The sequence below is a fragment of the Mustela putorius genome, unplaced genomic scaffold (genome assembly GCF_011764305.1).
Source record: "Mustela putorius furo isolate JIRA1106 unplaced genomic scaffold, ASM1176430v1.1 tig00003845_pilon_pilon_pilon, whole genome shotgun sequence".
Taxonomy (NCBI): Eukaryota; Metazoa; Chordata; class Mammalia; order Carnivora; family Mustelidae; genus Mustela; species Mustela putorius.
This window is the reverse complement of record NW_025421998.1, coordinates 75,494,664-75,520,806: the sequence shown is the minus strand read 5'-3', so window position 1 is coordinate 75,520,806 and position 26,143 is coordinate 75,494,664. Positions and strand designations below refer to the sequence as shown.

Below are 26,143 nucleotides of genomic sequence, written 5' to 3'. Positions count from 1 at the left end.
GGAGAAAAATATTAACTCCAGAATTATGTAATTTGTCCTGTGTGGACAGTATTTCCTGCTAATGCTTGTAGAACCAGAGCTCCCCTCTATAAAGAAGTGAATTTATTTTTCTAGAAAATTATCACTAAGGTAACTGTCAGTAATCTGTTTATATTGGTACCATTGTTATGCTTTAAGAAACTGAAGGATGAAATGTCATTAAGGCTATGAAGATATCATCACCTATAACTGCACTTTCATTCTTCTTATAATAGATATTGTTGAATCCCCATAGTGTGTCAAGCACTGTTTTACATTGTGGGACTGTCAACATGAGTAAGGAGAATAAAGAGTGGATGCAGAGAGGACAGCTACATGCTTAGTAACTGGCAAGACTGCTGAAATGCTATTTAAACAGACTTATTTGAAGTAAGTGATGTAGGATCCACTTGAGCACCTTTAGTGGGGGTGTTCCAGACAGAACAAAACCCCTGAGGTAGAGGTAACCTTGTCACGTTTGAGAGATAGTAAGGGAACTAGGAGGGCTAGAGCGCCATGAAAAATTAACACATAATGCATGGCCATGTAAACCATGACATAGTCTTTGCATTTTACTCTAAGTGAAAGGGAAAGTCATTGAGATGTTTTAAGAAGAGCAGTGAAATAATGTGAATTAATGTTGTGACAAGATTATTCTGCTTTGTATATTGATAAGATTTTATGTGTTAAGGGCAGAAGAGGAGAAATGGGAGTTTTAAAATAGTCTCCTTTCTAGTTCAGAATGGTGACTTGGATTCATGTGTTCAGTGAGAAATTAACTTTATGAGTTTATCAAAAGTGAAGTCAACAGTGTTTGCTAATAGATTAGATGTATGAAAAGAGGAGGCAAGCTTTGGCCTGAGAAAATGGAAAACTTCAGTTGCCAATTATCGAGATGAGAAAGAGATTTCAGGAGGAAAATCCAGGAATTGGCTTTAGGTATAATATATTTCTCATATAGTATTATATCATCTAATCAAAACGTTAAGTGGGCAGTTGCATGTACAATTTTAGGTATCATGAAAAATAGTGGTCCAACCTGAAGATATGCATTTTTTTAGCTATCAACATACAGATGGTATGTAGGTTATGAGACCAGATGAGATTACCTAGAGAATTAGCATAAACAGAAAAGAGAAAACATCTAAAACTTGAGCCCTGGTATCATTCTGAACTTCAAAATTAGGAAAGTGAAATGGCAATATGCAATTAGGTAAAGGAGAACTAAGACAGAGTTTTGTTTTCAAGGCTGCCTGGTACAGTCTGGCACATTGAGTCTTGAAAAGGATGACTGTCTAGAAGCTAGGTGGCAAATGGAGGCTGAAATCTAACAGGTGTCTGACTTGCCAAGCACTAAGTTCTTGCTCAGAACTACATCTATCATAAGAAAAGGTATCTTACAATAATTCAAATATAGTTGTCCTATAAGCTACTAGAATACCTAGTTGTTATAAAAGTTAGGTGAAGAGAGTACTTTAAAGCAGATTTAGCACCACTGTCAAATGCTGTGTATCATTAAGTAAAATGATGTTTAGCAATTGACCACTGCACTTGAATACATGTAGGCCAATCATGGAAGCCTTATTTGGGGAAGTGAGAAAATTAAAAGAGGATATGGGAAAAATTAATACTTGCAAATGTTTGGGGGAAATTTTTTGCTATTTAAAGGGGAGCAAGAAAATCACATGATGCCTGAAGGCAGATATGGCGTTCAGTAAAGAACAGAATACAATTGTGTATGCTAATGGATGAGGAAAATGTAATATAAATTATAAGATAGTAATACCACTACTGTCTTTTTGTGCTCAGGAGGAGATGGGACCTGTACAAAATTGGGGCAATTGGCTTTTGAAACAAAGTCAAACATGACACCAAGAATAGCTTAAGGAAGGCAGAGTTTATGGCTGCAGCTGCAGAAAGGGTAGTGGATATGGTTTGGAGAACCTGTGGATATTATCTTTTGAATGCTTTTATTTTTTCAGAGAAGTAGAAAGGAAGAATCATGAACTTAGTAAAAGGAATTAGGATTTTATAGAGGTTTTGTTAGAGAGTAAAACTTGTAAAAATATTTTCCTGGGTAAGTAGAAAGTGAATACTATAGGTATATTTATGGATCTATATAAAGTTACTGACCGTGAATAAGAAATGATACCTATATTCATGGTTTATTTCTTCTCCAAAGCTATATTCATCTGGCTTGATTTAGACAGAGTAGGTGGACTTGGATTTAGCCAGGTGAATATAGTGAAGGCTATATGCAGTTGAGTGAGTTTAATGATGAACCATTGCATCTAAGCACCTGGGTGAGGGAAAGAGTGAACATCTATTGGAGGCAGGACAATGAAAAGATTGAAAATCTCAGTGGGGTCAAAGACTTTGGAGTTTGATGTATGAGAAGGAGTAATGCTTGAAATCTAGATGGTAGTGGACAAAGACCTGAATGCTGGGAATTGAGATTGCCTTAAGGATGCAGTTTTCACCCTTTTAATTCTGTACTTACTGAATATGAAGTCACTGCGGAATACACATGTGGAGAACAGAAGAGAGCAATATGACAGGAGGCAGAGATTTGTGAGTGTCAGTGTTTAGATGGGCAATGGAGCTACGGGAGCAGATGTGACCAAGATCACATTCCAAGGAACACCCTTATCTTGAGATTTCTTAAGAAGGAGAACACTGGGTGGACCTAGAGGGTATATTTGGGATTTATGAAGAAACTGGTACAAGAGTCATGGAGGCCATTTTTTACCAAATGCTTTTACATGAAAAATCAGGCAGAAAATTATCTGTTAGATTAAGATACAAGGAAGTTTGGAGAAACAGTGAAGAGGCTGGGATGAAAATTAGTTTATAGAGTAACAGAGAAATAGGAAAGAAGACACTGGAAATGAAAACAACCAAAAAGTTTGGCTGTGAAGGGACAGAAATAGATGACAAAGTAATTGGCATGAGTTGAGGCTAGGAAGGGCTTTTCTTTAGAGATTAAGAAGATGAACATGTAAAATACTGAAATGATATAATAAGTAAGAAGGGATTTTTAAAAGAGAATAGGGAGAAAAATCCCCAAGGAAAAGGAACAGAATCACATGGCAATCATTCCACATGGCTGAGTGGAACCAGGCAACAGTGCTCTGTGTTCTTAACGAACTACATGACATAACCCTAAACAGGAAATAGAGACCATTAAGGCATTTAAGGCAGAGAAGCCATATATGACTTTAAAAATAGCCATTGAGTAGGGGTGCCTGGGTGGCTCAGTGGGTTAAGCCCCTGCCTTCGGCTCAGGTCATGATCCCAGGGTCCTGGGATCAAGTCCCGCATTGGGCTCTCTGCTCAGCGGGAAGCCTGCTTCCCTCTCTCTCTCTGCCTGCCTCTCTGTCTACTTGTGATTTCTCTCTGTCAAATAAATAAATAAAATCTTTTAAAAAAAAAAGAAAAAAGAAAGAATATCCATTGAGTAGATATGAGTTTAGAATCAAATGAGAAACTTTCAGAGACATTTAAAAACAACAAACAACTTGTTTTGTGGTTGTTAAATTGATTACCCAAATGCACACCAACAAATATTAAACAGACGCAGACATTGCTCAAGGTAATACACTTTTGTTTTATGTCTTCACTAGCAATAATTTGTATTTATTCTTAAAGGGGAGAAAATCGTAAATCATAGATCCTGGAGCTTGTGTCAGAATGATATGTGTATTATCCCTATCTTCCTAAATCTTACAAGTTTTATTCCAATATGCACAGCTGCTAAATCATTATTCTTGCATGAGTAATTGTTGCAGATGTTCATACTGATTAATGGGGAACAGCTATATTTATGGTGGTTTCAGTGTGGGAACTATACAACTATGACTGCTCTTAAGACAAAGGACACCGTGGTGTGCTACTAGAATATGGGGTTTCTTGTTGACTGTCATTCTTTAGTACTTTTGACTTAAAGTGTTTTTTCTCAGTCCTGCTCTCTCCCACCCACTGGCATGACTCTGTCCTCATTAAACAGGAGATGTTTTTCTGGAGAGGTTGTTTTCACATTAGACTTAGGCATACCAATATTATAGTTAAGTTTTGCTCTCTCAACATCAAATTCAATAGCACCAACAAAAGTGATCACCAACAATTGATTCTTTGAGGGCCTATTTTCTCTTCTTCCATTTGCCAACTACATCCTGTTGGTTGTTAACATTTTTTTTTTAAATTGACTGACTAGGAAATAGACCTTTAGAAAAAAAAGAAAAAAGAAATAAGCTTGGTCAAGGAGGCAGCATAAAATGCCCCACAGAGCAGATTATTTTTTATTTGTCAGGTTTTTTTGTTTAATTTGAATCCAGTTCTGACTCTTTACCAGTTGTAGGAAGACCACCAGACTCTGGGATCATGACCTGAGCTGAGGACAGATGCTTAACCAACTGAGCCACCCAGGTGCCCAGAGCCATAAACTGCTGTAATACCTAAAACTCTCTGCTCACTTCCACAAGAACCAGTTGTGTCCCTCTGGGAATGATAGCACATTTATTGAGTAAAATAACATAGGTCTCTTGAAACTAAATTTTATGTTCCTTAAATTCTAGGGAAGAGTTCTTCAACTGTATGATAATATTTTAAGAATGATAGCATGGGTTATCCTGGTGATGGGTGTTAAGGAGGGCATGTATTATAATGAGCACTGAGTGTTAAACACAAATAATAAATCATGAAATACTACATCAAAAACTAATAATATACTGTATGGTGACTAACATAATAAAAGAGAAAGATCATTCAAATATTCTATTAAAGATTATTGATCACCTAGTACATCTTGCTGAAATAAATGCCAGAATGAGATGCAGACCCCTGTATTTTGGGAGGAAGACACTGTGAACACACAAAAAATTAGGGGCAAAAGAAAGTGGGAACAAATATTGTGGTATGGACAGCAGTTTTAGAGGCCTCAGAATGACTCCTCTGTTATTAACTGCGTGCTCTTTAAGTCTATTAGCCTCTTGAGCCTCCTTTCCTAATCTTTACAGTGGGACTAACAGCCACTCTCCAATTTACAGCAGATTTGAATTCAAAGCAGAAATGAGACTATATAGGTGATTACACTTTGAAAGCTGCCAAGCTCTGTACAAGCATATGCTGATGTACAGACCAGAAATACAGGCCTGCTGTAAGGCAGAGAAAGAGCAGCAGGAGATGGAACTGTCAGAGCAATGAAACTTTGGAAAGATAAGAGGAACATAAGCTGTGATGTCCCTTGCTCTTCCAGAAGGTCCCAGAGTTGGAGAGCTATGAGCGAAGGTGCTTGTCTTTATGCCAGTCAGAAGGGCACTGGGACCTGGAGGAGAGCCCAGAGTACAGCCTGAACTGCTTTGTGAATAAGGAGGCCTGGACGGAACTGGATTCATCTCTTCTCCACATGGGAGAGGGAGGGAGGTTGTTGAGAGTATCATGTTGAGAAGTACTTAAGAATATCTAAAGTGATACTTATAGACAAAGAAGAAATAATTTAGTCCAACTATGTTTTGATGGAACAGAGTAAAAAAAAAAAAGTAATGCGTTTCATAGTGTTAATTAGGAAGCTGAGGAAATAGAAGTGAATTTAGGCTGTGTGTTGCTGGCATCAAAGTTTATAGCAATAACAGCAGCTGCTTCAATCTGTGGGGATCCCTCTTGGGCACAGGATTTTAGCTGGTGTCCCAGTGAGTATTTCCAGCCCAGCAGTTTAATCATTTAATCCAAAGCTGATGCTGAGAGCCTGGCCCATTGCCTTTGATCAACCAACCATTGCTTGGCAGCCCTCATTTGACTTCATTGCCTGTTGGGCACCTTCCTGTGTTATTTACTTTCTGTGTCATGGGCTTGATTTGTTGGCATACTCTCTCTGCTTAACATAATCTCTGGACATGATGTCCTTGCCTCAAATAAGGATATCTATAAATTTGGCTGACAACATTTTCAGTTTAGAGATCAAGTGTCTATGAAAGAGGAGGAGACAGGTAATTGTCATCACTAGGTAGCAATTGAACACTTTTAGACAAAGCTAACAGTTCCTTTGGCACCATGTAAAAGTACTGAGAAAAGCTGGCCAGGTAATAATGCAATTCACTGCACCTGAGTAGTTAAGAATTTGATGGCTTGTGAAATACTCCATATTTTTTTCCCTGAAACATTAGTCCGTGTCCATAGCCCTTGCTTCTTTATAATTATCTTTTTAAGAAAGAGAAGAAAGTATTTATTGATGGATGCAGTCATTTGTCTTACAAAGCCAAGATTAAAAGAACAGAAAAAAAGAAAATACTTTGAGCATAATAAACAATCTTTCCTAAAAATTTCAATAAGTGAATAGAATAGAGATTAAGAGCAGGATTCTGGAGCTACACTCTAGGTTTGAATCCAGCTCTGCAACTTACTAGCTACTCAACCTCTGCAACTTTTTTTCCTCATCTGTAAAATAGAGACCATAATAGTACCTATCTCACATAGGTTTTTGTAAAGAGAGTTTCTGTGTAATATGAGGATATGAGGATTAAATTGGTTGATATACATACAACTCTCTGAGAAGTCCATAATACAGAGTAATTAAATGTTGATTTTTTCTAATATAAATAAATTATACTTAAGTATTGATTTTTTCTAATACAAATAAATTATACCTTTTAGGTGGATAGATATTCTGACACTTTGAACTATGTCAAACTAGTCAAGAAATATCATTTTAATGATAAGCAAGAATATTCCTCTAATAATATCCTGGGTTTTTTTTTAAACTTCTGTTGAGATATTATATGGCATTATATTTTTGTTCAGGTATAAGGAACATCCCTCTTATTGGAATTACCATATTTTCTGAAAGACTGAGTTGTTGCCAATAGTATTACCATAGCTTTTGTAAATTTAATTTTAAGTGGCATTTACACCTACTGCTGAATATGTTCAATATCATCCTATATTAATCACAGGTCTCCAAAGGTATATGTGTATATCTATAGACATACACACATACATCCTATATATTTTTATAGAAAGATCAAGATTTATTTTATGGAAATAGCTCACCTAAGTATAGAGAATGGCAAGTACAGAGGCAAAATTTGGAAGGTAGGCCAGCAGGCTGGAGACACAGGGAAAGCATTACAGTTTGAGTCTGAAGGAAGTCTACTGGTAGAATTCCCTTTTGCTTGGAGGAGGTCTGTCTTTTCCTTAAGTCCTTCAACTGATTAAATGAGGCTCACCCACTTATAGAGAGAAGTCTGCCTTACTTAGTTGGCTTAAATGTTTGTTAATCCCATCAAAAAAAAAATCCTTTCAAAAAAGCGACTGTGCTATTTGACCAAATATTTGGTACCATGGCCTAGCCAAGTTGACACATAAAATTGACTATCACACTCCATATACTTCATAAGGAAGTATATTGTAAAAAAACAAAGGATAAGTAACTTTTAATCTTCTTTGAAAAATATTATTTATACATGCAAACTAACTGAAAAAATATGCAGTGATACAAAATAAAGTGCTGAATTGTATTGAGCCATAGGACAATAGGAATTAATAGAAGACACATTTCTATTTCTATCTTACGTGATTTGGGAGAAATTGCTTAAATGTATGGAAAATTCTACTACTGAAATAACATACATATTTTAGTAGTACAATTTAGTTTTAGTTCCTATAATATAAAAAATGTTTAAGCCATGCTACAGAGTAGTAGAATTTTTTGGCCACACTACCACCTATAGATTCGGACACTGGACCCACCATTTACTAGAGAAGTAGCATAGGCAAATTTAATCAATCTCTCAGTTTTTCAGTTTCATTATCTGTAAAATAATAATGCATTTGCCATAGGATTTCCATGAAAGTTAACAGAGATAATACATATAATGTACTTAGAGTCTGGCCGGTAATATTGTGATGGTGATGATCTTAGTCATTGTATTGCTTTCAAAAATGGAAAGAGAAAATTGAAGTAATGTTTGACTGCCCAAAAAAAGTGCAATATACTTATTTGTAAGATTCAATTGTAATCATTCAAATGGAGTATAAATAATTTCACTCTTTTAATTGATATAAAAGAAAGGAATTCTTTGTAATTACCTCCCAGCACAAGCTATCAAAGGGCATATTCTATTTTAGGAAAAAAACTGAAATAACCAGTGTTCAAAGGAGCCAGATGATTCTTCTTATTCCTCTAAACTTGTCCACAAAATCAGTGGAAAATGTGACATATTGTGATCATTACTGATTGATGGGATTTTTTCCTGAAGTTTAAAAGAGAAAGGAAGAAAACCTTTATTGTATGGAAAAAGTGCCCCTCAACATCATTGTTTTATCAGTATAATACTCATTATAGAAAAACACAGTATATTTCATGAATCACTCTCAAGTTTTCAAACTTGGAATTGAGTTTATAATTGTAAATAAATCATATAACACTTTCCACTGATTGAACTTTTCTAGTTCTTGGTTATGACTTGTATTTATAACTTGACAAATCATATCAAACAAAATCCATTGGACACAGTGTATCTATTTTGTTTTGCTTCTCTATGTATATCTACTTTATTACAGGTGTTCTTTTATTTCATCCAAAAGTTTTTTCAGATGAGCACAATTATACTGTCTTACTACCTTTGTTCCTTCTATAGTCTGGCCATTTATCTTCTTCCTACTTGTTTATTTATTTTTACTTTTAAAAAGTTGTCTGCATTAACGGATAAAAATTAATGTTTTCTAAAATCTTCCACATAGTCTTTATTATAGTAGGATTTATTTTCCCTGTAAGAACTGGGATTAATGTTTAAAAAGTCCATTGACAAGATTAGATTTGTGTTAAAAGGTACTTATTTTGAATTGAAATAATGTTCATTTTATTGCACTAATATCCACATGACTGAACAATAATGTTTTGAGACACTGTGGTTGTAACTAGGGAATCTTCATCTAAACAAATAGTTTAAAATTCCATTTCTCTGAATGGTTGTGAACTTCTAGCATGGTGCATGGTACAGTATGGCAAAAAGTATGTTTTAAATATAGAAATGAGCTTTTTAGTTCTCAATTTAGCATTTAAAAATAATGTTTGATTTTTAATTATACAAGTTAATAGATTATTATAGAAGAATGAGGGAAGAAAAGCATTATGCTTGATAAAGATTAAGAGAATTGGAATTTGACATTGTTTGGGAACAACTAAAATATAAAAATTGTATAGTATTAGAAATATTAATGTTGTTAAATTAACTTTATCCAAAGAGAGGTCTGGTCTTTGCCTGTATCCTAGAAGATGATCTCTAAGCGCTTGGAATACCTAAGGAGAATATCTTTGTTTACCTGGCATCTTTGTGCCACATTAGATAGTTTAACAATATGATTTAGGGTGAGGGCTGGAGACTGAGGTCAAACATGTGGGTGGCCAGCCAAGTTTAAGAGAACAAGTCCAAATAAAACTGGACTCCAAGATTCTGATGTAATTGATGAGTTGGAAGTATTCTATATGCATTGTCACACAGCAATGATGAGAAATTAGCATTGCCAATGACCCTAATGAGAAAGGACAATTGGAAACTCCACATGTGAAACTTTCCTGGATTCTTCCCCATGATTCTCTTCCACTGGCTTATTTTAGTCTGTATTCTTTTGCTGTAATAAATCCTAATCATGAGTACAACAGCTATCAGTGATCTCTGTGAACTCTTAATTATCAAAACTGAGGGTGGTCTTGGGGAACCCCAGACTGGCAGAAGTGAGGGTAGTCTTGGGGACTGTTGTCTAACTTAACAGATTTTTTGTGTGTGATTTTCTCTTTCTCACTGTTTAGAACCATGGGACAGCTGTGAAGTTCAAAACATAATATGCTTTTTTAAAAATTTCCGACTAGTACAGATATAGATATTTATTGATGGTCTGTTATCTTGGTAAGATCTATTTAGTATACTGCAATATGTTACCAAACATAATACTGAAAGTTGTTTGGTTTCATTTATCTCTCATAAAAGAAATTTAAAATTAAAGTCTTGATTTGAATTGTCTGAATCGTATTTACAAAATTTAAGTGGTAAATAAGCGTGAAGACCTCCTTTTTCACAGTGTGTTTTCGTTTTCTTTATGATTTTTAAATTAACAAAATATCTTTCTCCATATATTTGATTCAAGAAAACTTCTCATTTAGTTTTCTGTTGACTATTTTCATATTTCATAGCAATTATTTAGAAATAAAAGCCCATTGTTTTCTTCCCAGATTTTTCCCATTTTTCTTCCCAGACAGATTTTCCTTTCATCTGCACGTAACAGGGCTTAAAAATAAAAGCTCCTCATCGTAAAAAGGACCGACTTCATGCTAAGTAGATTTTATTCCCTCACATTAGGCTTTTGGCAACTAAAACAAACACTTCATTGATTTTATGTAATCTTCTCTCAGACAAGAAAACAATGAGCAAATAACAATGGAAATAGTCTTAAAGTTAGTTTTCTAATAAGAAATAAAAGTAGTAAAACAAGTAGGTTTATTTTTTATGAACTAATCTATTTCTAGACTTAGATTTCTTGCATATTAAAAATTGGATAATTTAAAAATTATACATTTAAAAAATAGAATTTTTGATATTGTGCTTCTCTGAATTTAGTATCTAAAACAGAGCAGCCATTTATGTTTCAGTTTTGTGTGTGCATTCATGCTTTGTGTGTGTGTGTGTGTGTGTGTGTTAGTTTTCTATGGCTGTTACAAATTACCACCAACGTGGGGCACCTGGGTGGCTCAGTCAGTTAAGTACCCAACTTTGGCTCAGGTCATGATCTCGGGGTCAGGGGATGAAGCCCTACCATCAAGCCCCACCCTCAAGCCCAGGACACTGAGCCCCACATCCACCCCCACCTCTAGGTGAGCCTGGTTCTGTGCTCAGTAGGGGGTCTGCTTCTCTCTCTCTCTCTCTCTCTCTCTCATTTGCCCCTCCTCCTGCGAGCGCTTGCACATTCTCTCTGTCTCTCTCAAATAAAATCTTTAAAAACAAGCAAATTTCCACCCTTGTGGTGGCTTAAACAAATTATCTTACCATTCCATAGGCCAAGAGTCTGAAATGCCACACTCCCTCCAAAGATTCAAGGGGAGAATCCATTCCTCATCTTTAACTTCTGATGGTTGTATCACTCTAATCTTTGCCTCAGTGGATAGATACAGTGCCTTCTCTTTGTATATGTAAAATCTCTCTTTGCCTCCCTCTTATAAAAGTTCATATGATTGCATAGAGTTCACTCAAGTAATCCAGGCCATTTTACCTACCTCAAGATCATTAAATTCACATTTATAAAGACCCTTTTTTCCATAAGATAGCATTCACTGGTTTCAAAGAATAGGACCTGATTTTTATTTGGGGGAGAGGGGTACATTTTCAGCATACTGTGGTATATATCCTTATAGCTTTTTGTGCTATTCAGAACTCCAAATAACTAACAGTATTAAGCCTTTTCTCTGTGTTTATTAGGTGATAAAGTTCTCTTAAATTATGGCTCTGCTTTGTACTTATCCTATTGTTATATGTTCTATATGAACAAAAATATTTCAAGTATAAAATAAAATACGTTTTATTAAGAGTTTTTTTTAGAAGAGATCTATTTATAGAGATAGATGGATAGATCCCCATTATTCAAGGAAGGAAAAATGAAGACCTAGCTAACATTTTTCCTAAAATCCCTAAGTAGCACTTAGAAGAAATAATAGCTTTCAAAAAAAAATATGAATTTTATCAAATATTCTTTTTTTACTTAATTTTTTCAAATATTCTTTTATCTCAATAATGTTTCTTTCTCCCTGTCCCAAGACTTACTTTAGAATTATTAAAATTAAGTTAACTTTTGATACTTCCAATTACCTTTTCAGAATTAATGATCAAATCTAACACCTAAAAATCTTAATTGTCTGCTAATGTTTGACTTCAAAAACATTACTAGAACATCCATATTAGTTTATTCTTACATTTCTACCTACAGAAATGTACTTGTCATATATAAAAGTCAAAATGCACCCAAAAAGAATACATTTTACATAAGAGAAAAGAGATTTATTTTCTATCAGTAGGGACTGGGCATTTATTGTTGGGAGATTATACCCCTTGTGGTTGAAAATGAAAATGATTTTTGCTTCTAGAACTGATGGGGTATGAGACTAAAAAAAATGATAGCTATGCAATAAAATTGCAATGAAAAAATGAGAACAATTAATAACATGATATGAACCGCTCTTTGTCAATTTACTTCTCTGTATGGCTGATTAGAATGCTGGCTAGGTTTTCATATGAAGATATTGTAAATATTTATAAATTTGTAATGGTAACTGGCATGAGTACTTATGTGGGAAAATGTCTCCCCTCTGAGTGTGCTGATTTAGTTGTTGCTGTGCCTTAGAGGGTAGCTGTGCCTCTTAGTACTCATCTGAAATACTAAGCAGAAAAAGTGACATTTCAACCTTTCTTTGCCAGCCATCATGTGGGTTTATAAAGAAATTTTATGTGTCTCGTTATGTGGGGAATGCTTACTCTGGTGGTCATTTTGAATGATTTGCTAAGGAAAACCTAACTTAAGATCTAGATACTTTTGCTCATCAAATCTTCTTATGCAAACGTGTATCAGGCTAGGTTGGAGTTATTTTTTAAAAAGTCAAAATTCAAGTGAAACATTAGAAGCACTATCTAAATGAAATTATAATGGAAAAAGAAAGAAAGAACCAAAAGAAATAATTGGACGTTTCTAAGGAAAAATCATTTATACCCATGTTGTTGTAAATGCTAGAGAGTATGTAATGTGGATAGAACTAGAGTGTGTTTTGCTAAGCAGAATCAGTCAGAAAAAGACAAATAATATGTGATTTCACTTATACGTGGAATTTAAGAAACAAAACAGATGAACATAGGGAAAGGGAAGGGAAAATAAACTAAGATAAAAACAGAGAGAGAGACAAACCGTAAGAGACTCTTAACTATATGGAACAAACTGAAGATTGCTGGAGGACAGGTAGGTGGGCAGATGGGGTAAAAGGCTGATGTTCATTAAGGGGAGCACTTAAAGTGGGTACTCGGTGTTATATGCAAGTGATGAATCATGAAATTCTACTCCTCAAACTAATACTACAGTGTATTTTAACTAGCTTGAATTTTATAAAATATTGAAAGAAAAAAATTATTGTACTGGATATGTTTTGAAGTGCTATTTATTAGATACTGGATTTTAAATAAATGATCTTATTTTATTAATGCCTTTTAAAAGAAGTAATCTTTTAAAAAAGTAATCTTATTCTGGGAGTTTCGTTCTCTGAAACAACAGTTGCAGTTAGTAGAAATGAGTTCAAATCAGAATTTTCAGTTTAAGTCTTATTCAAAATGTAAATATATTTTAAATACTTGACATAGGGAAACTTGTTTTAAATCTATTTCACCTTTTATTTTTTCAATATATACACTCTTCCTTTTTAAATTGAGTAAGTCTACCAAAATGAAATCAAACTACCCCTAAAATTAATATATCAGATTAATCTTTATCTATAGGTATTTATATTAGAGATTTGCTTTCATAACTTAAAATAGTTAACATACATACCACTATTTACTAAACACCTAATACGTGAAAGCAATTGTGACAAATGCTTTACGTATATTATGTCAAGCAAACTAGGCAACACTCTGAGACAAATACTGATGCAAGAGTTCTGTTTCACACTTGAGGAAACTAAGGTTTAAAGTCTTTAGGGGTCAGAGATCTACCACGTACAGCAACTAGCATTTTATAGAACATTTCCAACTGGTAAGCAACAAAACATTACCATTTCTTCTTTCCAATTTATTTGTACATTTCAACCCATAAAATAAAAATATGTTTTTATTGCAAGTAAAACAATTAGATTTTAAATGCCTTGAGATCAGAGATTGTGTTTATATTCATTCATTTTGCCTTAGTTGTTATCACAGTTCTGCCACATAGTAAGGGATGGTAATTCTATTCTTAAAAATTTTCAGGCGTCTGGGTGGCTCAGTGGGTTAAGCCTCTGCCTTTGGCTGAGGTCATGATCTCAGGGTTTTGGGGTTGAGGCCCGCATCAGGCTCTCTGCTCTGCAGGGAGCCTGCTTCTCCCTGCCTATTTGTGATCTCTCTTTCTCTCTTCCTGCCTCTCTCTGCTTGCTTGTGATCTCTCTTTCTCTGTGTCAAAAAATTTTTTTTAAGATTTTATTTATTTATTTGACAGAGAGATCACAAGCAGGCATAGAGGCAGGCAGAGAGGGGGGGAAGCAGGCTCCCTGCCAAGTAGAGAGCCTGATGTGGGGCTCGATCCCAGCAACCTGGGATCACAACCCGAGCCAAAGGCAGAGGCTTTAACTCACTGAGCCACCCAGGCACCCCTAAAAAAATTTTTTTTTCAGTATATGGGGGTGTCTGGGTGGCTCAGTCATTAAGTGTCTGCTTCGGCTCGGGTCATGATCCCAGGGTCCTGGGATTGAGCCGCACATCGGGCTTCTTACTCAGGGGAAAGCCTACTTCTCCCTCTCCCACCCCCCTGCTTGTATTTCCTCTCTCACTGTCTCTCTGCCAAATAAATAAATAAAATCTTTAAAAAAAAAATATTCAGGGATGCCTGGGTGGCTCAGTTGGTTAAGCAGCTGCCTTCAGCTCAGGTCATGATCCCAGTGTCCTGGGATCGAGTCCCACATCGGGCTCCTTGCTCAGCAGGGAGCCTGCTTCTCCCTCTGCCTCTGCCTGCCATTCTGTCTGCCTGTGCTTGCTCCCTCCCTCTCTCTCTCGGATAAATAAACAAAATCTTTAAAAAAAAAAAAAAAAAGTAACACTTCCTATCTCCAGTCTTTATTAAATAAATAAAAAAAAAATCTTCAGTATATGCTAGTGATTCCATATATGTTGTGTACTGGCCAAAGGCTGGTAATAACTCTAAGGTATGTAATTATCCATTTAAAACTAAATCTGTTGGGGCACCTGGGTGGCTCAGTAGGTTAAGCCTCCCTCTGCCTTCCACTCAGGTCATGATCTCAGAGTCCTAGGATGGAGCCCCACATCTGGCTCTCTACTCAGCAGGGAACCTGCTTCCTCCTCTCTCTCTCTGCCTACTTGTGATCTCTGCCTCTGTGTCAAATAAATAAATAAAATCTTTTAAAATAAATAGATGAAACTAATTCTATTATAAGATGTGTTCTATTCAATGGGTTACTATTAAGTAAAACATTGCAAATTTTCAACTATAATTGTAAACAGATTAAAACATCTGCAAAATAAATTTGTGTAGCTTCTTGTAAGTGTCAGAAGTATTCAAAGCAGCATTGTATGATCATGTTTACTTGAGAGTACTTTCCACTGGCAACACTATATTTTTTTCTGGGCAAAGGATCAGAACATTCTAACAAAAATTTTTAAAGTGAAAGAGGTAGACACCTAGCTGATTTACCTATCTCCCTCAAATCCGGAAGACTTAAGTATTTTTTGAAATGAAGAAATACCCTTTTAGGTCTTCCTTTGAATTTGAAACACAAGTTTTCTTATTTGCCTTTTGAATAGAATATATAGTTCTATGTGAAGTTTTGAAATTTCACAACTGTAAGTTGGAGAAGGAATATTTCCTGTGCATTTAAACATATAATTATTGCTAGAGGGAGAAGAATATTGCCTTCCTTCTTTGCCCTTATTTTGTTGTTGTTGTTGTTTTCGTTACTGTCTCTATTCCTATCCTTCTAATTTTTTTAAATTGTCTTCCATTCTTTAATCACAGGTCACACCTTCTTTTGGTGTTTGTGTATCTATGTGTTCATTCTTCCCATGGCTCATCTATTATTTGCCTTACTCTTATTATTTGCTCTTTTTCTTTCTCCTCAGGTTTTCTTGGTATATTAGTTTCCTGTTGCTGCTTTCCAAGCACAAAACTGGCAAAATTTTAATTGTTCTTCTTTCACTCTTCAAAGTCTGTTTTATTCAAATGCACAAATAACCCAAGTTAAAGTATAATGTATAAATACCTTGTCTTTAAGGAAAATGTAAAATTCTCAACTGTATTCCTTCTATCTATTATTTTTCTCATATTGTAAATACAATAATACAGTATTACAGGACTGACCATTTGGTTTATGGAAAGGTTTGAATAATAAAGTAATATTTCATTGGCCCACATGTTCTGCTGATTTAAATCTGTCTCCGTGGGCAGAAGTGCTACACCTTTTCTCATGTCTACAACTTACAGCCCAGTGGCTTCTGTGGAATATTTACTACCATTTTTGATTGTTTACAGTTGTGCTAAGAACAGGCACCATTTTGAAATGAAGAGATGTCTTCTTTCCTTTTCTTCAGGAAATATCCCAAAGAAAGATTTAAAATTTCACACTATTTCTCTCAATTCTTTTGGGAAGACCACAACCAGTTTAATAAGCAGTCTCTCTTTATGTTGAATAGAATTGTCAAGTCTTTGCGCACAATTCATTTTTTCTAAAGAACCAATTTTATTTTGCAATAATGAATGGATATAATAGCCCCCAAACAAGATTAAGATCTCTTTGTGCCAAACTAAGGATCAGGGGATTTTTCTTTGGCTTGTATTCTATCTTATATCTTTTCCCCTTTTCCTCTATCAGTAAATGTGGCAATTTTTAAATGTAGAAACAGCAGTGTCTCTTAAAGATGTGTGTTGTACTGCTTCCATTTTTTAGAAAAAAGCAAAGATGATTTTGATATAGTCTATTCATCTAGAGTTTTGGGTAAAGTCTGCATAAATATGAAAAGCCTGATAAATTCCAAAAAAGAGCTACTGCGTTAACATTTTGATTTAGATATTTCCACTGAAGTTTTATAATTCTCTTTTATGTGGTTTTTAAATAAAATCACTTTTCTGCAAAATAACAAAGATGGGCTAAAATTAAATTTAGTGCTCTCAGCATCTCTAGTACTTGGATGGGGGTAGTTCATTTAATGCAGACAATTAGGGGAAATCTCTAAATAATTTCCAAACTTGTCTTTTTAGTTTATAGTTTAGAAGTTCCTAACTTCATCTAGAAGGAAAATGACTTTTATTTACCTCTGTTCTTATAGATAATAGTCAAGTGGCCAGAATACTGCCTAGATCAAATAGAAAAGTGATACTCCTAGATAATCCTTGGTTATACAAACAGAATCCTAAGAAGACAGTTTGATTGTGTTAGCACAGTCACACAGTGTGTCTGAATTTGGGAATATCCTGTGTGCTAATTTACACCAGATAATTTTGAAAAGAGATTGGGAAAGAGCCTGGCCTTACTAGGCAGACAAATTTAAAATTAATTCCCAGTTTCACTGCTTAACAACTGTGTGAAAACCACTGGTCTTTGATGTCTCTCAGTTCATAAAATGTTGACTTATGCAGGAGAGTGATATCATCAAATGAGCTTTTTATCATCTTTCTATCATCTTTCCCTCAAAGAAAACCAATTCTGACAAGAGTGTGCTTGTGGAAATCTGGGAGTCTAGTAAAGAAGTTCCAGCACAACACTGGAGCTAAGATAAAAAGAAAGAAAGAAAGAAAGATCCAAGATTGGAGGCGTTGAAGATGGTAAGAGAAACTGTTTCACTTTATCAGCATCACCCCTGCCCCAAGACATCAGAGTTCAGTGCCAAGAGAGATCCCTGGCAATGATTTCTCCCATCGGATAGTGAGAGCATATGAGTGGGTGTTTAGCTTCCTTAACCGTGCTGCATGATACCAAAAAGACCCACTTCTTTTTCACACCATACAAAACACTGAGAGATGCTGTACAAATGAGGGATGGTAAAGGTTTGGGAAAATAGCAGCCACGGCTTTTAGAGGGCATCAAAAAGATTTGCACCCTCTTAACTGCTTTGTGGACTTCTCCACTGAGAAGCTTGCTTATGGATTTCCCCACCTGGCCATGGACACCTTCAACATTTTGTGTCTCACTCACATACTGCCCTCCTCACATAATGACTATCTCCCTGTGCATACCTCCAAAAACAGTGAAAGCAAGCCTTTACAAATGACTAGTGAGCATGAGCAGAAGGTCAGTCTGACTGTGCTTAGGACAAACCACACAAACTTGAGCATTCAGTAACACCCTAGGGAAAACAAACAGGAGGCTTTGGGCAATAGCATGATTTTGCAGGATTGACCTAAGTCACACAGTCTTAAAAATTCTTCCCTAATTGGTAATAAAAAACGTGGGACATGCATATCCATAGCAAATGTCTGAGAAGGCCTAAGAACCTAACAGGACTGACAGAAGGTATTATCTCCCCAAGTCAGTCATTAAGACCGGAGAAGGTGACTGATTCTTCAGATGGGAAGACAGCAATGCAAAACTTCAGAGAATAAGGAAAATCAAGAGCATATAACATCACTAAAGAAATACAGTAATTTTCCAGTAACTGACCCCAAAGAAATGGAGATAAGTGATTTTCCTGATAATGAGTTAAAATTGTTTTAGGAAGCTCAGTGAGCTACAAGAAAACACATTAAAAAAAATCTGACAAAATTATCTGTATATGAACAGAACAGAAAGTAGAACACAAGAGACAGAAGTCATAAAAAAGAACTAAAAAAATTCTAGAGGTAAAGAATACAATGGATGAAATGAAAAAAATACAATAGAGCACATTGACAACAAATCTGACAAGTTAGAAGGAAGAATCTGTGAAGTAGAAGACCTTTGAAGATGATTTGAAATTATTCAGTCTGAGGAGAACAGGGGGAAAAAAGAAACAAGAGTAACAAAGCCATTGTGAATTATGGGATGCCTTTAAGAATTACAACCTACACATTATTGGAGTCACAGAAGGAGAGGAAGAGAAGGCAAAAAGCTTACTTAAAGAAATAGTGTGAGGGCACCTGGGTGGCTCAGTGGGTTAAGCCGCCGCTGCCTTTGGTTTAGGTCATAGTGTCAGGGTCCTGGGATTGAGCCCCATCATTGGGCTCTCTGCTCAGCAGGGAGCCTGCTTCCCCCTCTCCCTCTGCCTGCCTCTCTGCCTACTTGTGATCTCTCTTTTTCTCTCTCTGTCAAAAAAAAAAAAAAAAAATCTTAAAAAAAAATAACTGTGGCTGAGAAATTCTCAAATTTAGGAAGACCTCTGAATATTCTGTTTATAAAGCTTTCAAGTCCACCGACATTTTCAACCCAAAAAGTTCATCTCCAAGGCACATTATAATAAAAATATCTAAAATCAAAATCAGAAAGAATTTTAAAATTAGGAAGAGAAAAAAATTCTTCATGTGCCAGAGAACTCTATTGGTCCATCAGCAAATTTCTTATCAGAAACCTGCAGGCCAAGAGATAGTTGAATGCTGTATTCAAAGTGCTAAAAGCAAAAAAACTGCCAACCAAATGTAATTTATCCTGCAAAGTTTTTTTTCCCCCCCAGAAATGAAGAGATAAAGACTTTTCCTGACAAAAGCTGAGCGAATTCATCACTGCTAGATCTGCCTTTAAAAAATGCTGAAAGGAGTTCTTCAAAATGAAATGAAAAGACGTTAATTAATAACATAATACCTACTAAAATATAAAATAGTAAATGTAAGTATTTTCAAATTCAGAATACTCTAATCCTATAATGTAGTGGTGTATTAATCACTTAACTCTAATGTAAAGGTAAAATGACAAAGTATAACATAACTATAGCTAAAATTATTTGTTAATGTATGTACAGTATAAACATGTAAAGGCAGACATCAAAAACAAATTTTGGAAGGGGAGTAAAAAGGTTTTAAGAAGTTTTGTATGCAAAAGAAGTTAAGTTGTTATCAGCTTAAAATCAACCATGATAAGATAAGCCTCAAGGTAAATTCAAAGCAAAAACCTGTGGAGATACACAAAATACAAAGAGAAGGGTATCAACACAGTTGATTCAGTTCACAAAGTATGGCAGCAAGAGAGGAAGAAAGGAAGAAGGGACTATAGAACAGCCAGAAAATACCAATAAGATAACATTAATTACTCCTTACCTAGTAATAATTACTTTAAGTGTAAAAATATTAAATTCTCTAATCAGAAGGCATAGAGTGGCTAAAGAGATTATAAAAATCTAACTATATGCTGCCTAAAAGAGATGCACCTAAGCTATAAGAACACATATTGCCTCAAAATATATTCCATGCAAGTGGAAACCAAAAGATGGTAGAGATAGCTCCAGTTAAATCAGAAAAATTTGACTCTAAGCCAAGACTGTCATAAGAATTAAGAAGGTCATTATACAATAATAAAGGGATCAGTTAGTCAAGATAATGTAACAATCACAAATATATATGCACCCAACATTGGAGGACCTAAATATATTAAGAATATACTAACAGATCCTTAAGGGAAAAATAGACTACAATATAAGAGTAGCAGAGGACTTCAATACTCCCACTTTCAATAATGGACTGATCATCCAGACAGAAAATCCATCAAGAAATATTGGACTTGAACTACCCTGTCAACCAAATTGACCTAAAAAACATACCATCCATAGCAGCAGAATATACATTCTTCTCAAGTGTTCTGAAGATTATTCTCCAGAATAGATCAAAAGTTAGCTAAAACAAGTCTTGGTAAATTTGAAAAGATTGAAATTATACCAGTTACCTTTTCTCACCAAAATGGCATGAAAGTAGAAAGGAATACAGGAGAAAAATTGGGAAATTCATCAGTATGTGGAACACACTTTTGAAAAACCCATGGATCAAAAAATAAATAGAAGGGAAATCAAAGAATGTCTTGAAAACAATGGAAAACAGAAACACAATATACCAAAACTTCTGGGATACAGCATGAGCAGTTCTAAGAGGAATCAGATGTAGGTATTTATAATAATAAATACATAGTGACAAATACATTAAGAAAAAAGAAAGATCCCAGGTAAACAACCTCATTTTATATCAGAAGGAACTAAAAACAAAGCCCAAAGTTAGCAGAAAGAAGAAAATAACAAAAATCAGAGCAGAAATAAATGAAATAGAGATAAGAAAAATAATAGGAAAGATAAATGAAGAGTAGGGTTTTTTTTTTTTTTTTTAAAATACAAACAAAATTGACAAAATGTTGACCAGGAGGCAGAGAAAATGCACAAAATCAGAAATAAGCGAGGAGATAGATCAACTGATGCTACAGAAATACAAAAGATCATAAGGTATAGTTCTAAACAATCATATGCAAACAAATGAAATTTGTTGAGAAATGCATAAATTCCTAGAAACATACACCCTACCAAAACTAAATCATGAAAACTAGAAAATCTGAACAGACCAGTGATGAATCAGGAGATTAAATCAGTACTCAAACACCTCCCAACAAAGAGAAGCTCAGGACTCTAGATGGCTCCATGGATGAATTATTTAAAGAAAAATTACTTAAAAAAAATAAAATTGAAGAGGAGGGAACACTCCTAAACTCATCCTATAAGGCCAACATTAACCTGACACATAAGCTAAAGACCCTACAATAAAGGAAAACTGTGGGCCAATATTTTAATGAATATGGATGCAAAATTTTTCAACAAAATACCAGCAAATTGAACTCAACAAAAATCATACACCATGACTTAAGGGGATTCAACCCCAGGATGCAGGGATATTTCAGCATCTACAAATCAATAAATTTGATTCACCACATTAATAGAATGAAATGTAAATACCATATAGTCATCTCAATAAATGCAAGAAAAATTGACAAATTCAACATTCTTTCATGATAAATATCCTTAATATATAGAGTATAAAAGGAGCATATCTCAACATACTAAAGGTCATGTATGACAAGCCCAACACCACACTCAGTGGTAAAATGTTGAAAACCTTTCCTCTGAAAACAGGAACAAGACAACAGTGTTCACTCTTGCCACTTCAATCAACATCATAATGGAAGTCCTAGCTAGAGCAATTAGGAAAGAAAAAGAACTAACAGGCATCAAAATCAGAAAGGAAGAAGTAAAAATGTCTCTGTTTGCACACGGTGTGGTCTTCTATATAGAAATCCTAAATATCTCACCAAAAAGCTTAGAACTAATAAATTCATTAAAGTCATAGGATACATATTCAACATGTAGAAATCATGTGTGTTTTTAAATAAGAAATATCCTAACAACAAACTATTTTGAAAAAAAAAAAAAAAAAACAGTTCTATTTACAATAGCATCAAAAACAATAAAATACAGGGGCGCCTGGGTGGCTCGTGGGTTAAGCCGCTGCTTTCAGCTCAGGTCATGATCTCAGGGTCCTGGGATCGAGTCCCGCATCGGGCTCTCTGCTCAGCGGGGAGCCTGCTTCCCTCTCTCTCTCTCTCTGCCTGCCTCTCTGACTACTTGTGATTTCTCTCTGTCAAATAAATAAATAAAATCTTTAAAAAATAATAAAAAAAAACAATAAAATACAAATGACAAGATCTCATTCTTTTTATGACTAATATTCCACTGTAAATCAACAATATTTCAATAAAATAAAATTACCCAAAAAATACCCCAATAAGATAAATAGGAATAAATGTAACCAAGATGGTAAAAGATCTATATGCTGAAAACTATAAAACAGTGATTAAATTGAATATACAGATAAATTAGTAGTTAGTAGTTAATTATCATGCTTCTGTAATAGCCATATATTCTAGTTCAACTTTATTTCTATCTTGCTAGCAACTGTGTTCCCATATAATGGCTTGGGATCTTCTTCTACTCACTCATTTTCATGAACATAGTTCTGTCAATATCTAGCCGCCCAGATGATCTAGAATTTTTCCAGCAGCGGCAGCTCAACAGGCATTGGAAGATGTTGTGACCCAACAGAAACCAAGGTGGCAAGATAGGCCTCTCTTCTGATAAGTTTCAGAAGCAAACTGTTTTTAAATGCAAATGGGAATAGATTAATCGTATTGCCAGTACTTCTTAAATACTTCTTAAGCGTGCATTAGAAATACCTGAAGGGCTTGTTAAAATTAAAAAAAAGATTGTTGGGCCCCAATTCCTAAGTGCCTGATTCAGCAGGTAAGGGATGAGCCCCTCTCCCCTGCAAATTGGCATTTTTAAGAAGTTCCCAGGGAATGCTAATATTACTAGTCAAGAGCCACATGTTGAGAAACTTTACCTTAATCCTACCCTGCAACTTATTTTTGGTGCTGACTGAGGTAATGGGAGTAAATAAACTCTCCCAGGAACTGTATGCAGTATATGGTAATTAGATTCTCTCCTTGGGCAAACTCTAATCAGACCCTCCTGAACTTGTTTTCAACTAGGCTTAGACTTTTGAATTTCCATGTTCCTTTCTGCATCGTTCAGTTTTAACAAGAATCCTGCTGAGTACGTTTAGCCAGAATCTCTTCCATATCATCTTCCATGTCTGATCACCCTGAAAATGTAATCAGATTCCTCATCCTCCACCATCCTGCAGGTGATATCTGATCACCCAGGTCTGCCTTCAGCAAAAATCCTATTATGTCAATTTAGTTAGAATTCCCCAATTCCTTTGATGTTTCCTCTTAGGAATTTTGCATCCAGTGACCCCCAACCTGTTTCCCCGCTATAAATTTCCACTTTTCCTTGTTTTATTCAGAGTTAACACACTTTCCCCACTACTGCAAGACTCCATTGCACTGATCCCTGTAACTTTGCAATAGTCCTTCCTTGAATAGACTTATTTACTGTCTTGTTGGTGCCTTTGAGTGATTGTTTTTAAAACAGATTGAATGTTTTCTTGTTAACAATGGCCAGAGTCTGTTCTTCAATTCTTAAAGATAAATCTGTTTTCCTAGTTGGTCTATTCCCCAGTACATACGCTTTTGGAAATATACACTTGATGGTATTCATCTCATAAATCACTTGCCAAGCAGCCAGATTTTAATTTGCACCAAGCACCACACTTTATACCTGAACCATCTTCAACAGTTTTCAAAGTAACAGCTTTATTCAGCTTTCTAACAGGTTCTAAAAGTTGGCTACAACATGATCGTTTGGTTTCCTAAGAAATCCCAGCAGGGAATCATGATGAAGGGAGATTCAGAAATATTTGATCAAGCTGTTCAGACATTCCTTTTCTCAAAATCTATCTCCATGTGTTTTCTATCACAACATGCTCATTTTCTGTAGTAACTCCTGCTGCTGCTACAGAAATGGTATTCAACTGGGGCAATTTTGCCCCTCAGAGACATTTGACTAAGTACAAAGATATTTTGGTTGTCACATTTGGGGAAGTATTACTGGAATCTGGAGGTTAGAAGCCAAGGATTCTGCTAAACATCCAAAAATGCACACAATAGCCGCCCAAACAAAGAATTATCCATTTCAAGATGTCAATATTGCTGAACTTAAAAAATTTGACTGCAAAGCAGAAATTTGCAAACTGTGGATTATGGGCCAAATTGAGCCTCACAACCTTTTTTTTTTTTTTTTTAAGTACTTGTGTGTTGGAACTCAGTTATATTCATTTGTCTACATATTGTCCATGTCTACTTTTGAGCTACAGTGGCAGAATTGAAAATTGGTAACAGATATATATGGCCCACAGGCCTAAACTGTTACTATCTTGTCTTACAGAAAAAGTTTGTTAACCAAAGATGGGTTATTGGGCCAATATCATCATCATCATCATTGCCACTTGGGAACTTGTTAGAAATAAATGCAAATTCTGGAGGCCAACCTCAGATCTACTGATTGGAAATTTCTGGAAGAGGGAGCCAGCAATCTGTATTTCATAAGTTCTCCATGTGGTTTTTGGCAAACTTTGAGATTATTGCTGCAGAATATTATATTCTGTAAAATGTTATCCTGATTAGCCAATAGACTGTAATAGAATTGCTTCTTTTCTAATTGGTACATTTAAGTATTCGATAATAAACATCATTAGTAGATTTTGTAGTAGAGCAGGATTAAGTTAATAAAACCTGAAACAGAAGGTCTGTAATGCTTTATGATAGACTGAAGTACCCATGTCATCTGTGGAATTTGTAACTGCTTTCTTTCCAATCTTATTGCAATGCAGATTTGTGTGTCCCCCCATGGATAATGAATTAGAATCTACATTTATATGATCTGGGCTACTGATAAGAAGCACTCCAGATAATTCTGGCAACCTGGTCTGGTTACACAAGAACCTTTTGACTTTTCAGGTCAAAAGGGGGAGAAATGGAAATGAAAACTTTTGTTTATTTGGCTTGGGTCTTTTTATATATATGCAAATACAAGAATCTGAGAGAATAAACATGTAGATAATCAACTACTGTAGTAGATGGAGAAATCTGAATTTTCAAAGCAAAAGGATTTCACAGTATATCATTGCATTAGTAAAGATGAAAACTCATTAGCTTTAACTTACATCATTGAAAACGTTTTTTGATGTGTTTTAAATTGTACTTTAGAAGTAGATGACCCAGATTTGGTTATCAGTGTCATCAAGAATCTAGACTCATTCAGCCCTTTCCTCTTTGCTATCCCCAGGATGATGGCTGACTCCATTCCTGTTTGATCCCAATATAGGTGCTACCTCTTTAAGAATTTTACCTTCTTCATGGGACAGCAACATGCAAACTAAGAGGCAAAGGAGCTGAAAGAGATTTTTTCCTTCCATATCTCTCTTGTCTTGGAATAGAAGACTTATTCCATTATGTCTTATTGACTAAAACCAATTCCAAAATTATGGCCACTCTTAGAGCAGTTATTGACAATATTATGAGAAGGTTATGACTGGTTGAAACTGATTTAACCCCTTTAGACTGGGCACTACTATCCAAATCAAATCAGAGAATGGCTACTGGGCAGACACACACCAGTGGTGTCTGATGCAACCATGAACACTAATAAGCTATTAAGAGTAAGTTTTACGATACTACAGTTTTTCAGATCACCTACATGAACACAATTTCCATTAGATTTCTTTCTGTCCTCAGGTAGAAATGTCTTCATTCTTGTAAGAAAACCAGATTAAGGAAGTTAGGACATTTTGTTGAAGTCAATACACATATATTATAACATGGAGATTCCAGGACTTCCTTATATGACTGACACTCCGTTGTATGAGACTTTTCAAACATTTTCAAACATTTATTTAAAAATATGAAACATTTCATTCTTGGGGACAAGTGATTTTTTTGATACTAGGCTCTATCAATTCTTTAATAATAATATCCTTTGATTGTAAAAATTGAAAAATTGTTATGGTC

At 35.1% G+C, this 26,143-nt stretch overlaps 1 long non-coding RNA gene across 2 annotated transcripts in view; it reads left to right on the top strand.

Annotated features, from left to right (window-relative positions):
• LOC101670770 overlaps nucleotides 1-26,143 on the top strand; it is an 86,765-nt gene that overhangs the window by 30,930 nt on the left and 29,692 nt on the right. Inside the window, exon 3 of one of the 2 annotated variants that reach the window (XR_001177719.2) lies at nucleotides 17,437-17,565. The exons of the other annotated variant lie outside the window; for it this stretch is intronic. This is a non-coding gene — a long non-coding RNA (uncharacterized LOC101670770). The remainder of the gene's footprint in view (nucleotides 1-17,436; nucleotides 17,566-26,143) is intronic. 2 annotated transcript variants of the gene reach the window in all.